The following is an 18,190-nucleotide window of genomic DNA, read 5'->3' on the forward strand; positions in this document are numbered from 1 at the left end:
CATTGTCCTGTTGGAACAGCAAGTTCCCTTGCCGGTCTAGGAATGGTAGAACGATGGGTTCGATGACGGTTTGGATGTACCGTGCACTATTCAGTGTCCCCTCGACGATCACCAGTGGTGTAGGGCCAGTGTAGGACATCGCTCCCCACACCATGATGCCGGGTGTTGGCCCTGTGTGCCTCGGTCGTATGCAGTCCTGATTGTGGCGCTCACCTGCACGGCGCCAAACACGCATACGACCATCATTGGCACCAAGGCAGAAGCGACTCTCATCGCTGAAGACGACACGTCTCCATTCGTCCCTCCATTCACGCCTGTCGCGACGCCACTGGAGGCGGGCTGCACGATGTTGGGGCGTGAGCGGAAGACGGCCTAACGGTGTGCGGGACCGTAGCCCAGCTTCATGGAGACGGTTGCGAATGGTCCTCGCCGATACCCCAGGAGCAACAGTGTCCCTAATTTGCTGGGAAGTGGCGGTGCGGTCCCCTACGGCACTGCGTAGGATCCTACGGTCTTGGCGTGCATCCGTGCGTCGCTGCGGTCCGGTCCCAGGTCGACGGGCACGTGCACCTTCCGCCGACCACGGGCGACAACATCGATGTACTGTGGAGACCTCACGCCCCACGTGTTGAGCAATTCGGCGGTACGTCCACCCGGCCTCCCGCATGCCCACTATACGCCCTCGCTCAAAGTCCGTCAACTGCACATACGGTTCACGTCCACGCTGTCGCGGCATGCTACCAGTGTTAAAGACTGCGATGGAGCTCCGTATGTCACGGCAAACTGGCTGACACTGACGGCGGCGGTGCACAAATGCTGCGCAGCTAGCGCCATTCGACGGCCAACACCGCGGTTCCTGGTGTGTCCGCTGTGCAGTGCGTGTGATCATTGCTTGTACAGCCCTCTCGCAGTGTCCGGAGCAAGTATGGTGGGTCTGACACACCGGTGTCAATGTGTTCTTTTTTCCATTTCCAGGAGTGTATAAATGCAGAAATAAATTTAATAACCGTTGGCATTTGCTTGCCGGATCCCAGGTTTGGTTCCCAGTGCCATTATGTTCTTCTGTGATGTAGTGACCATATTATTCCCGTTTCTATAGATATATCTCTTCACTGACTGCATTTCAGTATGGCACACTGTAAGTTGAACATGTATTCGGACATCTCAGATGTTACCTCACTTTTTTATTCATGCACAGATGATCGAAATTCATTGTATGTAAATGGATATCAGAATTTGTCCCTGAACTCAGAGTCGCTTCAGTGTGGCTCTTTGATTATAAAGATACCGTACAGAAGCGAAATTGTTCGGAATAGTTTTACATTCGCCGGACGATCAGGTGGAGGGCGAATGTTTCGTTGCTAGCAACCCCTGCGTACTTCTCGCTAGATTACTACGTGCAACGCTACGCAGGTGGGCAAACACGAGGAAGCGACTTTAGCTCACTGTTCATCCGACGACATATGACGTGTGAGTGTGCAAAAGACCCATTGATAAAATTAACCTTTGCGGTAGAATATCGAGGGTGCAAGAAAGACGCAAGGATAGCAAGTAAAATAATGAAACAATTATATTGTAAGTAAAATAATGAAACAATGATATTGTCTGACACGTCTGACTAAAGTGATGGAATCGTTACTAGTTTTATTTATCAACATCTGATGCCGAGAAACTACTGAAAAACAATAATTTTGAAACGTCCCCTTAGAAATATTATACAAGACTGTGCTTAAACTGACACACAATATTTTAGGCGCAACGCAATCTGACTTTCAAAAATCCCTACAAAAGAATGGCCCTGACTAACATTAACCTATACGTTTCACAAATCACTTACCTCACAAAAATCTTCGTTACTCGAACTACTGCAATACAGCGAGCGCCACTACTGCCAGCTAAATAAAAGATTCAAACTAGTGAAGGCACTAACTACTGACAGGCGTAGTTAGCAAATGAAAGATTTTAATAGAGAACAAACAATGTATTTACCTTAATAGTCATAATATATATATAGCAGTTCATGACATCCAGTCTTACAAATTTTAAAACTCCGCCATTTCTCTCCCCACATCCACCACTGCTGGCGGCTCACCTCCAACTGCGCAACGCTATGCGCTGTTAACAGCCAACAGGCCAACGCTACAATAGCGAATATTACAACAATGCCACCCAGCCACAGACTGCCCACAGCACAGCCAGTGATTTTCATACAGAGCGCTACATGGCGTTACCAATATAAAAACCTAAACAGCCTACTTACATAGCCCCCATCCTCCCCACAAAAAATTTTACAAATTGTTTTGGGCAGTGGCCAATACAGATTTGAAAAAAAAATTTTATAATTACAATAACAAAGAAATCAAATGCACACACTTATTGATACAATGTTGGTCAAAAGCTAAAATTTTCTCACAGTCAATAAAGACAGTCCTGATCATTCATCACAGTAAAATTGCAGTTTTTTTCTCAAAGTCTGAGCAGTAAAAGACAATGCACACAGAAGTAGTGGATTTCAATGCAGTCTTGAACAAGTAGTGTTGTCCTTCCAACAGAAAGACAGTGCTGACTCTTGACGTGCAGACAGGGAATGGTCCACAACAGAGCAAACCCACAGCAGAGTCAGTCGAAGTTTTGAAGAGTATTGGTAGGTAGGTCATCACAGAGCAGACCCACTGCAGTCCTGGTAGAGATTATGGTATTGGTGGGACATCAGAGGTGCAGACCCACTGTGGTCCTTGTAGAAATAATGGTATTGGTGGGCCATCAAAGATGCAGACCCACTGTAGTCCTTGTAGAGACAGCCAGCAACCATCTGTTGCAACTGTGCAGGTGCACAATCACCACTGAAGAGTCTTGCGGACAATATAGCAAGTCCATAAACCACCACTTGTGCACTCACAATTTTTTTTTTTGAAATGTGCTTAGAACCAGCAATGCTGTTAACCAGTCCCTTGCTGAATTATTAACACACGTGCAAACACTATCAGTCCCTACTTCTCACATATTGTCCATATTCTACGACCAACAGAAACGTGTACAGTGAAATGTAACCTACAAGTTACTTAATTTGATGAGCTGGTGCCAATTACAATTTTATAACATAAGAATACAATTACAAAGGTACAAAATACATCATTAAAGAACATAACAATACAGATAACATTTTTAGTAAAACAGGCTTTACAAGAGAATAGAAACAAACATGTACATCAGTGTTACAAGAATTATGACATAAGTACATACGTAAAAGATCAGAATAACTTTTGAAACATCAACTTCACACATGACCAAGAAAACAGAATAAATAATGTCTAAATATCTTTACAAAGTAAGTAACATAGTATTAGAAAAATTCTACAACATATCTCTTATCAGATAAACACATAAAGACAGGAAAAACACAAATACACAAGAGTACACAAACACATACCAGAATAACACAGGAGGAAAGGACAGGGTTTGTTTTCAGTGTAACATTTGGTACTGTAATCCAACCCAAAACTTCATTCCATAGATCTTTCGTCTAATTTCAACATTTGTTTCCACCAAAAAAATCCTGTCCAAGCATGCTTTCTGTATTTATATGTTCACATATTTCTTACCTCATTATTTATTTTCCATTATCTTACCTCATCATTTATTTCCAACAAAATCCTACCTAAACCTGTTGTCCCTAAACCCTACTTTTTGTTCATATCCTCTTTCAAAATACTTTTTTGGCCAAAGCATTTTCTTATAGCTTCTCAATGCATTTCTTCCAATTCATCACAACTCGTTCTCTTACATAGCCTACCCCATCTTACACTAACTTAAATCTACTGAGCTCAGATGCTAAACTAAGGGACGAGGCAATGCAGCAGCACAAAACAATTAATACAAATAGCAATGAAAAAAATTCAAATTGGCAAAGCAAGCAGCATAAATTAGCAAAGCAAATGCAATATTACAACTAATATAAGGCAATGCACACCAAACAAGAAAAATAAATCCGTAGTAAAACTGGCTTAACAGAGTAATACATAGTGAAATTCAGTAGCACTATGCCTGGCAAACAGCAGCAGCAAATGCGGTAACTTATACCTAAATATGACAAAGCTCAAGCAGAAAGAATATTACACTAAAAATGGCCATGTCTAATACTTATGTCACATCATGACACTAGAGTGATGCATCACCTTTACTTACTGTATCAAAAATGTACCAAGTCACTGACAAAAACTATCTATGCACTTCCTGTGAAGGGAAATGTCTTTTTGTGCTCCCTCGTTTTTTTTTTGGAAGTAGATCACTAAATTATTTATTTACTGGATCTGTAGGCATAAAATATCTATATTAGTACATCTATAAAATTTTATTTTAACCAATTTTGCAGTGCAGCTAGAAACTAGATATTAAACAAAATAGGCAAAGCAAGGCATGAAACGTCATTCACTAGCCATATGGCATTTCATAATGCAGTAAACAATCTTTCAACTAGCAAGACAATAGATGTGAAACGTTTCTCATCATTTCATGAGGCATTTTAGTAAATATCATAAATTACGAGCTCCACAGTGTAATCATGTTTTCAAGTTTGAGCGTGTTGTATTTGCGATGCATTCCACAAAGAACTGTCAGTAGTGAGGTTAATAGTCTCTCTTTTTTTCCCCACCTGTGCCTCTGAAAGGCACACACTAATGGCTTTTTTCCAGGCATCTGTCGCGCATCTGGGTGCCCATGACGCATTACGTGAAGGTGGTCACTTAACTTTCTTACCGAAACATTTACGACAGCAGTTTCCGCTACAGTGACAGTCTCATATAAAAATATTTCACAGGTCAAGAATTTGCGTTACAAATCTGTAGAAACAAAATCCTATTGATATAACAGTGTCCAAAACATTTTCGTCAGCATTGTAATACATTCACGCATTTACACACATTACATAACTCTTAAAGTACGATTCTTGGTTTCCAACATCATTTTTCACAAACCAGAGTCCCTAACCACTACTCATTATTCCTTACCTTATTACACTTTGTCGCAAATAGTAGAAGATAGAATTAAAATCATGTAGGCTGTTGGCTGGAAAATTATTGCTACAGATCAAGCGAGGCGGACGTGACCAGACTATCTCATGTGTAATGTGTAATGTGTACTCGACTAACAAGAGCGGAGTATGCAGTATCACGAGGCTCAAGCACAGTTAGTGGCAACCCTTGGACACAGCAAACAGTGGAGAATGGCTAGTTCATCACGTAGGCATCACATGCTGCCGCGTGACTAGCCTACTCAGGGCTCAAAGTTCGGGGGTGCTAGAACCTTCTAGAACAAGTGGTGCCGGGTGCACTACCCCCCCATTAAAAGCGGATAGCCGCTAGATCGAAGGAGAGTGATGGAGTGAGGTACTTAGGACACTGGTCCACGTTAGTCTGCGTCGCGATGCTGCAAGAGTTGCAGGAGAGTATTGATCACAGCAACAAGTAGGGACTTAGGATGAATCGACACAGCTGACACTTAGTCTGGTGCGCTCGCCTCTGCTGTATTGGGACTTAGGTTTGGGAAGTTAGGGATGGCAACTGCATAGCCAGATAGCCAATCATTGTATATAGAATCTTATTTAAATCAAAAGTGCCAGGGGTACTTCCAGTATAATCGTTCTATGCATCGAGTGTTCATACATGAAAGCTTCCCTAAGATCCTATCCGAGTTCCGTACTCTAGCTCACCTTGCAGCCTTCTCTACAGCGGAGCAGTGAGGAGTTGGCGGCCCACACCACCGAGACCTCATGCCAAGTAAGTTCTCCAACGCGCACCAACGCAGTCCTTCCACTCCCTCTCAGGACACGTCAGTGGGACACGACAACTTCTTCAATATTTCATCATAAGAAATACGTAGCATAATCAAACTCCTCATATACGGTATCATCATCTTATTGATCATAAACATACCTCAACAGCATAATACACATCGTCGTCGTAATAATATCATAACATCTCAGTCAATTCTCAAAATCGTCGTAGCTTCCTCCAATAATTTCAAAACCTAAAAAAAATTCTCTGCTCATTTCAATAGTGTCATCTACCTCAAACGTACTTTAAAATCATGATCCCATACCAAATACATCGTTTAGAGCTCTCATAGTATGACAATGGTTCCGAAAAATATGAAGGGTTCACACAGTACAGACAAAATACAGTTTCATGAGTGTGAAGTTATCCAACTGTGTAATTGGGTAAATATCTATCACTGACATAGTAAAAAAAAATGTTTGTTTCTCTGTTAAATAATCAGGTAGCTGTGTAATTCTGTGTTAGAGAAATACGGTACTGATGTGTAAAGTTGTATAAGCAAATACCACATTAGCTAGGACTACTTGTGCTTGCCAAACACATGGTACACAAAGTAAGCGTGTACCCCCCTGAGGATTAATGATATTATACCCTCAGGTGTTACAGATTACAGCAATGGAATGAAATGTATCACGGAAAACTTTCTTTGTAATTCAAAAATCTTAAAAAATAAATGGTTTAAGTACAAAATTAATCACTCAAATGCGTGTCCTGTAGCGCTAAATGTGCGTCTTGCTGTAAGATAATTCTGTGGAACTGTCGTAGTTATCGTCCTCTGTAAGCAAAGTTCTGCTGAAGTCAATGTACTTACCTCATCATAAATGAAAGTGAAATGCTTTGTGTATAGATACTGTAGTTATTACGTACCTTACCGTGATCAAGAAAGTACTATAATGTGACGTATTGTTGTGCTACGAAAAAGGCTGTCTCATTGTAGCTATACCACAAAAGTTACTAGTAAAACATTTTTTACTTTCCAGAATAATACAGAAAAACTGTGCAGATATAAAACAGATACACCGCAAAAGCAACAATGTAAATTGTGTCACATATTAATAGCGTCGTGATATAATCGTGTAGCTATCAAAGAAACCAAATGCTAAGTCATCTTTAATCTCACCGAATGTACTTCAAATAAAGAGTATCTTTTCAAGTAACCCAAAATGTTGCATTAATATCTCATTAGCAGTATAAGTTCTAAGTATGTAAGCCTGATACTTATTACGTAATCGTGCAACTTGTTGCAAGAATGTACAACACTGTGTCGTCTGTTCACTATAACAATGCATTCGTAATTACTGTCTAAATAAGTTGCCCAGGTTCTTGACTGGATATTTAACTTCAAACATTGTTGCATGGTAACAGTTTCTTAAGTCTGACAAAGCATACTAGAAATGTGAAGTGAAAAGTTTTATGGCAAAGACAAAGTTAAAAAGCAGATTATCTTTCAATAAACGGTTTTACATGTGAAATGATGTGCAAACCTTTACTCTTTAGTGTGCAGAGTTTCAACTTCAAAGCAATTATCATGTTGTATACGTCGGTAAGGAATGCTAAAATTTTTCTCAAGGCTAGCGTCTTATGTTATTTTTCTCGGAGCCAGTGGGCGTACGTGGCTGCCTGCGGTGCGAGTCATTGTCTGTCTCTTTTTTGGCGCGCATCGTTATTGGGATTAGGAGGCCTAACTTCTACAAATTCACCTTGTCGAGAGTGCCCTGCTCTGTTTGAATCCCGCAGTTCTGATGCAATTCAGGTCTGTCGTTACGATCATATCATCTGTCATCATGTCGGTAGTTCCTGTAGTTTCTTTCTTGTCGGTTAAGTGGTGGAGAATTTCTCCCTGAATTATCACTGCACGGTGGACTGTTGCGTCTGAAGTTATTCTGTCTCCCGTGATAATAATAGTTCTGGTTGCCATATTGTCTGTTTCTATGATTTTATCTGTTATATTCATTGCTACGGAAATGCGATCTTTCTCTGTAATTATTACTACTCTGCCAACGGTTGTCATATGGGTGGTGTCCGTTTTGGTCACAATTTGTGTTGCGGGAATAGCCTTGTCGTGTCCAGTTACTATTTCTTTCATCGCGGAATTGCGACGGATGTGACCTGTAATTGTTGTGTTCCTGTTTTCGCGTTCCGCGATTGTCAGTGTCAATTTCTAATTCTTGTAAGTGTCCCTGAAAAGCTTCAATCTCGTCTTTGCAACGTCCTGCCAAAATAATATGTCGTAAATGTTCAGGTAGTTTGATTAAGCAAATGCGGATGAGTTCTGAGGGGCTGTATGGGCTTCACAGGTACAGATTCTTGTGCAACATGTCTTCAAAATATTTCACAAGACTGGAAAATTCAGATTGTTCGAAATGTTTCATCATTATGATGCTATGTTTTACTCGGTCTTGTGTAGCTTAAGACCAATATGCTGAGAGGAAGGCATGATAAAATCCTCCTTCACTGTGGCAATCGTGAATGACCGATCCCATTCTTACAGCTGGTTCATTCTCCAAGTAGCCACATATAAATTCTAACCTGTGCTCCAATGACCAGTTGGGAGGAAAACAATGAGAGAATTGATGAAGCCATGCTTGTGGATGAATGTCGTTGTCAGAATTCTTAAATGTTTTGAATTTATGTGTAGTAATGAACAGCTTATAGTCAAAATCATCGTGTCGGCGAGTCGCACATCGCTCATTGTTACTTCGTTTTGGCGGTTCCATCTCAAAATCCAATGCGCCTTGCCAATTTCTTTCATAATTTCCGAAGTGTCCTGTGTTATTATTTTGTGATTGTTCCGTATTTCTATGTTACTCTTCCCGTACTGGAGCGCGAGTGTACTCTGAAATATGTAATTCTTGTATTACTTGTGCCAACTGATCTTGTACTTCCCGGATTTCTCTTTTGTACTGTGTATTGATTTGATTTTGATTTTGTTTGAATTTTCTAATTTGTTCATACTCTTCAGTGTCCGTGAAGGCTACAGGTCTTGTGTCATTCAGATCATCATCTACCTTCGTAGATAAATTATTTAGCTGATCAGAAAGTTCAACTACTTTCTGTGATAATGAACTAATTTCCTCCATGTGTCTTTCTGAACCAATTTTCAGAGTATCTACTGTGTCCTTTAAGTTTTCTTGAGCTTTTGCAAGTTGCGTAACCGAATCGGTAGATGCAACTGAGTCAATTTTAGCTTGCAAGGTCTCATGACTTTCATGAACCATAGTTTGCAGTTCTTTTATGGCTGCTTCGTGATTCTGTAATGCATTTTCATGCCGCGAAAAAATAGGTTGAAAATGCTCACAAATCTGTGTTTTTACGTCATTACAGACTTTTTGACATTTCGATTCAATGTTATGTAACTCAGTAGTTAAATCTTCACGTGTTTCTTCAAGTGTGGTGTCTAACTTTTGAAGCTTTTGCTGTGTTTGTATCTGATTTTGTTCCATTGTGTCTAACTTTTGAAGCTTTTGTCCCATTTGTTGCATTAATTGTAATAACAATGCACTGGTGTCTGAAACATGTTCCTCAGTGCTATTCGGCAATGCATTTGAACCGGCAATATTCGCAGTTTGAAAAGCAGAAAATGTGTCTTGACTTATTTGAGAAAACGGTGAGGACGCAAAACCTGAATCTACAGTATTTGCAAGATTGTGTCCTGTCATTTCGGATTCCTCAGGCAAGCTGTTGCCGACCGATCGATCGATAATGCTTACCTATTCACTAATTGTTTCACTGTCTACACCATTGTTTGCAGCCCGCTCCATTTCCCTATGCACAATTACCAAATTACTACTTTGAACATTAGTTAATTCATTACTCGGTGGCGCTAACACACTGCTTTCGTCTACACTGTCATTTCTCAGTTTACTTTGGAGCCTAGTATTACGTTTTTCACACGCCATTATTGTCACAATATTTCACACGATAACACAGAAAAGCACAATTTGAAGTGCAAAAATAAGAGAACACATTAACGTAGCACTGAAAATAATATCTCGTTAATTGAAAGAGCAGCTGCGAAATACTTGCTGCAAATCTACATGCATGCCACAACTGTTTTACTGTACAACAATGAAAAACTACAACTACAAAGGAAATTCTCTCTATAATTACGCGCTAGCAATAAACAAAAGAGCTACACTAATTACACAAACTACAAGAAAAAAAATCAGAAGATTCCAGTGAGGTATTCTCGGCTAAGGATCGACATATGAAACGTCCTGTTTGAACAATTATACAAGACTGTGCTTAAACTGACACACAATATTTTAGGCGCAACGCAATCTGACTTTCAAACATCCCTACAAAAGAATGGTCCTGACTAACATTAACCTATACGTTTCACAAATCACTTACCTCACAAAAATCTTCGTTACACGAACTACTGCAATACAGCGAGCGCCACTACTGCCAGCTAAATAAAAGATTCAAAGTACTGAAGGCACTAACTACTGATAGGCATAGTTAGCAAATGAAAGATTTTAATAGTGAACAAAAAATGTATTTACCTTAATAGTCATAATATATATAGCAGTTCATGACACCCAGTCTTACAAATTTCAAAACTCCGCCATTTCTCTCCCCACATCCACCACTGCTGGCGGCTCACCTCCAACTGCGCAACGCTATGCGCTGTTAACAGCCAACAGCCCAACACTACAATAGCGAATATTACAACAATGCCACCCAGCCACAGACTGCCCACAGCACAGCCAGTGATTTTCACACAGAGCGCTACATGACGTTGCCAATATAAAAACCTAAACAGCCTACATACAATTTTTAAAATCAAATCGAATAACTGAGTATCTTCTTACATTTAATCACTTACCGCCAACTGTCACCATGCAAAGAGCGACACATGCAGCCAAGACTCTCCATCATCTTCAAGATAAAATATAGCATATTACTGGCATGCCCTTGAAACAATCTTCTCAAGCATAGATGGTTGATCGCAACACCTTTTTAACATTAAGACTTTGGGAATCAGTACTCAACTATAAATATTGCACGTCGCAGACTTTCAGAACATTTCATTTTGAGGTCAAACTACGTCATACAAAAATTAAATCCGTTGCGCAAATCAAAGTAAAGAACTCACATTTGCGGCGTCGTAAACGTTAATAGACACTTGTTATACGACAGAACGAACATACAGAAGTGGTGCATTTAGTCAGATATGGTGTGACCGCCAATTAACTACCCAAGTGCTTCATGCAGTATTAGTATACATGTCTAATCGTGCCAAATACACTACTGGCCATTAAAATTGCTACACCAAGAAGAAATGCAGATGATAAACGGCTATCCACTGGACAAATACATTATACTAGAACTGACATGTGATTACATTTTCGCGCAATTTTGCTGTATAGATCCCGAGAAATCAATACCCAGAACAACCACCTCTGGTCGCAATAACGGTCTTGATACGTCTGCGCATTCAGTCAAACAGAGCTTGGATGGCGTGTGCACGTACAGCTGCCCGTGCAGCATCACACGATACCACAGTTCATCAAGAGTAGTGACTGGCGTATTGTGACGAGCCAGTTGCTCGGCCACCATTGACCAGACGTTTTCAGTTGGTGAGAGATCTGGAGAATGTGCTGGCCAGGACAGTAGTCGAACATTTTCTGTATCCAGAAAGGCCCATACAGGGACTGCAACATGCGGTCGTGCATTATCTTGCTGAAATGTAGGGTTTCGCAGGGATCGAATGAAGGGTAGAGCCACGGGTTGTAACACATCTGAAATGTAACGTCCACTGTTCAAAGTGCCGTCAATGCGAACAAGAGGTTACCGAGACGTGTAACCAATGGCACCCCATACCATCACGCCGAGTGATACGCCAGTATGGCGATGACGAATACACGCTTCCAATGTGCGTTCACCGCGGTGTCGCCAAACACGGATGTGACCATCATGATGCTGTAAACAGAACCTGGATTCATCCGAAAAAATGAGGTTTTGCCATTCGTGCACCCAGGTTCGTCATTGAGTACACCGTAGCAGGTGCTCCTGTCTGTGATGCAGCGTCAACGGTAACCGCAGCCATGGTCTTCGAGCTGATAGTCCATGCTGCTGCAAACGTCGTCGAACTGTTGGTGCAGATGGTTATTGTCTTGCAAACGTGCCCATCTGTTGACTCAGGGATCGAGACGTGGCTGCACGGTCCGTTACAGCCATGCGGATAAGATGCCTTTCATCTCGACTGATAGTGATACGAGGCCGTTGGGATCCAGCACGGCGTTCCGTATTACCCTCCTGAACCCACCGATTCCATATTGTGCAAACAGTCATTGGATCTCGACCAACGCGAGCAGCAATGTCGCGATACGATAAACCGCAATCGCGATAGGCTACAATCCGCCCTGTATCAAAGTGGGAAACGTGATGGTACGCATTTCTCCTCCTTACACGAGGCATCACATCAACATTTCACCATGCAACACCGGTCAACTGCTGTTTGTGTATGAGAAATCGGTTGGAAACTTTCCTCATGTCAGCACGTTGTAGGTGTCGCCACCGACGCCAACCTTGTGTGAATGCTCTGAAAAGCTAATAATTTGCATATCACAGCTTCTTCTTCCTTTCGGTGAAATTTCGCGTCTGTAGCACGTGATCTTCGTGGTGTAGCAGTTTTAGTGGCCAGTAGTGTAAGTATACAGCAGTTGTGGCGCAGTTTGGTGTTTGCGCTGCTACTTGTACAATTTGCGGTTGCATTTTAGCACTTCAGTGCACTCTGGATGATTTTGCCGCATGTAGAGATATCACAAGTCAACAAAAAACCTTTTTTGTGACCTAAATGAACGACTAATCTGGGGGTCGTAGAAAAACATTTTCCTATTGGTTTTTTCTTTTAGTTGTTGTTTCAGAGACACACAATAATAGAAGCAAAATACAATTTAACCAAACCCCATTTAACTTAACACAAGCGTAGGTTAATGCAAAAGTATACATGAAAGACACACAACGGCTCCCACAGAGAAGGGCACTTTCTCTTTGCTTTTCTACTGCAATACTCTGGCATCTCGGAGCAATGTCCACCAGTAGTCTTCAAGCATACAACAATTCTACAGACCCCGATTCCTTTGTTCCATTGTTGTTACGTCTTAGTGCTAATGACTCGGGTTTCCGGAAAAATAATGTAAAGACGATGGAGAAATTGCAGTTTGATTGCAGTGTTGCAGCCTAAACGACGATACTTGTCCTGCAGGTTGTTCACCAATTCAACTTAATTTACAGCTCGTCTGTTACAGAATCAGCCATTCGCAACACTTTTATAGGCTTCCCAAGCTTGTTTCTCATTCCCCTCGAGGACCAAGTCAAATCTTTGATCCAGAATAATTTTTCTCAAGTTTCATGACCAGTGAAGACCCCGTCCTTTAGTTTCGGTTCACTCTGTCGTGAAATTTGTCTATCTGGTAGCTGAAAACTTCTCCATCCTTGTTCATTCCCTTTACCTAATTCTTCATTAGGCCGATTTTGTCGTGTAAATGTGGCAGAATAATTCTGTTTAGATCTACTAGTACCGTGTGCTGGACACCAACGTAGCAGAGTTTCCCACGGAGAACAGTGTTTCCTGCTGTAGAATGTGAATCTAGCCCGACTGAAATCTGTACCAACTAAAAGTCCGCTATTCATTATAAGGTGACACACACATAGAGAACCAAAAACTCAAGCCACATGTGGGAACACACCTACGAAATTGGTCAGTTTTCACATGCAAGAAATGGTTGATCATGAAGGGCAACCATACCGTGGCTTCTGAAATGCATTATGAAAACACCACCTGCACCGGAGAGGGCGCACGATTTCTTCACCACACCAGTCGTGATTTTGTGAACGCAGGATTGCTCTACGGGATTATTAAGGGGCTCCGGAAAGGCTCAAAATCATGAAAAGTTCAATTTTTACTTTTTTGCGTTTTCTGAATCTGCAGACTATTACCTTTTAATAGATATATAATTTATTCAATTCCGAAGACTACAACTATTTTTAAATTTTTTTTGAAATGTGTTCTACATGGGCGTGACCCACTGTGGCGCTGTTAAACTGCTGTCAAATGATGTTATTATTAACGTCCGTGTTCATCAGGTACATTTTAGTGATGTGAGATAAAGTATGTGTTGTGGCTAACCTGTGATGGTTCAGTATATATCGCTGGTGTGATTGTCGATTGTTTCATGTTTATTTACTCTGTCGTTATCTCGGAAATATTCGTAATTAATTCTGTTTCTTGAGTCTCTGTTTTGTTGAAGTATAATAATGAGTAAAAGTAAAGTTATTAGGAATCCTCTGAAGGCTTTTAAGAAAAGGGGAAATGTTGGAAAGCCAAAGGTATGTGTTATTACTGTAAACAATAAAGACGATGAAAATCCCCAACATAGCTTGTGTCCCAAAGAAGAAGACAGTTGGTGTAAATATAACAAAGGATTGCTAACTGGTGAAGTGTACACTCATAAGCATAGTCTGCCTCATGCAATAATGGAGGTGATAAAACCTATTTTCAGAGACTTAGCAGCACCTGAACTGTTGAAAAAGTGTATTCACGGAAAAACTCAAAACCCCAATGAAAGTGTAAATAGTGTTATATGGTCGAGAATCCCCAAGACTGTATTCGTTGGAATAGAAACACTTCACTTTGGTGTGTATGATGCTGTTGCGACTTTCAATGATGGCAACATTGTAAGGTGCAAGGTATTTAGAAATATGGGAATGAAGATAGGTTCTAACATGGTACGAGCGATGCTTGCTTTAGACAAGGAACGCCTTCGGGCTGCAGACAGGGCTGTAAAGAGTCTAGAAATACAAGCAAGAGTAAACAGGAGGAGGAACAAGAGGAAGCTGGAGGAGGAGTTTGCAGAGGATGAAGATAATCCATCCTATGGACCTGGAATGCACTAAAAAGTTAATCCAATCTTTGTCGCTCGATTCCCAAAACTTTTATTTTCTCATACTAATTACACGTTTTCTAAGGATCTTCCAAACATATTTGTTTCAAACTTTCAGTAAATGTTACACAGTACCTTCTGCATAATTTAACACAGCCTTTTTCCAAGAAACTGTATATTTTTGAATATATAAATAAAAAATTGCAAAAAAATGTTGCGAATTTTCATTACAATTGAAAAAAAAATCATCTTTAATAACTCAACTAAAGTGTTGTAAAATCCCTGTGTTAAGTTGTAGCCCATATTCCAATAAATAATCTGTAAAAAGTTCAACTTCCTACCTCAAATACTTTGTGAGGAAAGATGTAATTTATAAGCGTTATTTTAACATTGCAAGTATAGGGCGTTCCGGAGCCCCTTAAACATACAGACCTCCCGGCCAATCAGACTCAATAGCCGCACACAGGCAATTTTATTGACCATTGCCTGGTCGAGTTGATCACTCCACTACAAAATATTGCCTGCAGTCAGAAATCTTCAAATGTTTACGAGGGTGGTTTGATAAGTCTTGTACATTTCCATGCAGGAATAGAAAATTTTTGTTGCGCCTTCGTGGGTAGTAAGCTTGATTACTCTGAGGAGCGCATGAAGAATTTCAACAGAGCACAGCGTAAATTTCATTGTTCACAGCCGTCTCAAGTGGTCAGAGTAAAAGGAGAAAAACCGAGTTTCACGCGGTATTAAACATTTTCATTTGCGGGGTTGGACTGTCGCCTAAATCGAAGCAGAAATAGGTGAAAGGAACTCGAACTCTGCACCATCACTGAAGACAATTTACTTCTGGATTCATGAATTTAAACATGGTCGGACAAGTACTGAAGACGAAGCGCGCTCCGGCCGTCCAGTTGATATCGCCATAAAGGAAAGCACTGACAGAATCCATAACATGGTAATACAAGAACCCCTAATGAAAGTTCGAGAGATTGCTGAGATTGTAGGCATCTCAACTAAGTGATTGCATAATAAGTTGCCTGGAGAATTGCCTGTTGAGAAACTTTATGCGAGAAAGGTGCCGCGATTGCGCACAGTGGACGAAAAGCGCATTTTAGCGCAATGTCTGTCGATGTTTGATCGCATCCTGCAGGACCTCTTGCGCCTAGTTGTGACTATTGATAAAACCTGGATCCATCATTACATATCAGAGTCAAGATGGCAGTCAAAACAATTGACAACGGCCGTTGAAAATGTACCGAAGAAGGCAAAGACAATTTTGTCAGCTGGTAAGGTGATGGCCACTGTTTTTTGGGATTCTCAAGGAATAATCCTAGTAGATAAAAGCAGAACCATATCTGGACCCTATTAAGATTCATTATTGTGTCGTTTGAAACATATGTCGACTGAGGAAAGACCAAATTTGGCATGCAAAAAGGTACTTTTTCATCGGGATAATGTAGCGTCGCACACATCAGCGATAACAGTCGCGAAAATGTATGAATTGGGCTTTCCATCCATTCACCAGATTTAGCCGCAAGCGACCACTTCGTGTTCCCTGACTCGAGACTTTGTCTTTCTAGGAACAAATTTTCATCAAAGTGATAGTTCCAGTCAACGAGTATTTTGCAGAATTTGACAGATTCTTTGTTTCCGATGGAATGAGAAAGCTGGAGGATCACTGCACCGAGTGTATATCCCTCAAAGGAGACTATGTCGAGAAGGCGAGCTGATTAACAAGTAACTATTTCTTTCTTGCTTTTTTTAACAGCCACGTATTTCGCACCAATGCTTGCGAACTGTTGCCATCATGCAAAAATCGCTCGCCCTTAGGCCAGCCTAGTCGGCTCTGACCACTATCCGTTTCATGGAAAGACTGATTTATCAATCCCTCACGTCTAACAAAGACCCCCTCCCCCCTATGAGCGAAAACTAGCTCCAGGGCAAGGAAGAGATGCTATATATCCTTTAGTCATCTTTTATCAGAATAAAGATCTCGAGATTTCAGTGGTGTCATTTCCCTATCTCACATTAATGCAGGATTAATGTCATTACATGCTTCTTTATACTTGTGACATAATTAGCTGCAAATTACTTGTTTGCTTTTGGTTACATAGATTCACAACAAGCTTATTTCGGCTTAGTTGCCATTTCCAAGTGTTCCGGTTGAAATTATATTTATATATCATCTTATTCTACCCTTACGAAATAGTATTATGATATTTTATGGTGTCTAGATGGAGTGATGTCCATAAACACCTTGGAACGTAGTTTCTTTTATGTACTATGTTGTTAACATAGATCACATATTTACTTTGTATAGGAGAATAATAATGATATTTCCTATTTTCTACGTTTATAAAATTATAGGTGTTTTGCCTCAAGAAAATTATTTCCTCCTACCTGTTTGTAGATGATACATTACCACTAATAAACAGACAACAAGAATGTACAAACAATTCGCCAGCAATGAAACAATCTGATCCCAAAAATAAAACAACAAATCCATCAGTTTCTTACCTAAAAAAGACATGATGGTAACCAAATTTGAAATTTGCAGGAAACTTACAACTGCAGATGTCATAAACAAAAACTGCTACCGGCGCAGGTCGCATAAATATGCGTACTTTAAAGCGATGATCAATAGAATCAAAAATTTACCTTTGGAAGAACAAGCAATATAAAGTGAAACTGAAGCACTACAATATGCAGCACAAAAAATTATTTAGACCCCCGTATATTACTGAAAATTTATCAAGACAATACTAAACCTAAGGTAGACCACATGCATAAAGACATAACACTGGAAAGAGATGACAGAATTAAAGCCAAACCGGTATATGTACCAAAAACTTCTACAGGTGATACACCACACAAAAGAAATTGGTACGAAGTAGGAGAATACAACTAGCATTTCGCACTATCGATAACTTAAAAAAATGCTGAGGTCACGAAAAAGCAACGTCCTTGTTTTTCTAATCCAGGTGTACATGAAATTTCCTGTGACGGCTGCAACAGTTTTTTCATCGGACGAACAGGGCGATGTTTCAGTACAAGATTTAAAGAACGCGCGAGAGATAGCCGAACCAACCAATCAAATTTTCGCCTACACTTAAGAAATAAAAATCGTAGAACGAACAGAATCGGTAACGCGTTGAAATTTCTATGTAGGATACCAGAACCTCAAAGCATGAATACTTTGTAAGAACTAGAACGTTATCCACATACAAATTCATATCCGAATTACATCCTAAACGCACAAACGGACCACAGACCTAAAAATTATCTCGAAAACATTTTAAAATATTAGTAAAAGAAAAGGATGAACGCAACACAATAAACAAAAAGCAACAGATAACATGAACTGCGCACATCTACATAATGCACAATGTCTCTGGCAAAAAATACCTGGCTAGTCCCGGCGGAGGTTCGAGTCCTCCCTCGGGCATGGATGTGAGTGTTTGTCCTTAGAATAAT

Source organism: Schistocerca nitens, chromosome 4 (genome assembly GCF_023898315.1).
Source record: "Schistocerca nitens isolate TAMUIC-IGC-003100 chromosome 4, iqSchNite1.1, whole genome shotgun sequence".
Lineage (NCBI taxonomy): Eukaryota > Metazoa > Arthropoda > Insecta > Orthoptera > Acrididae > Schistocerca > Schistocerca nitens.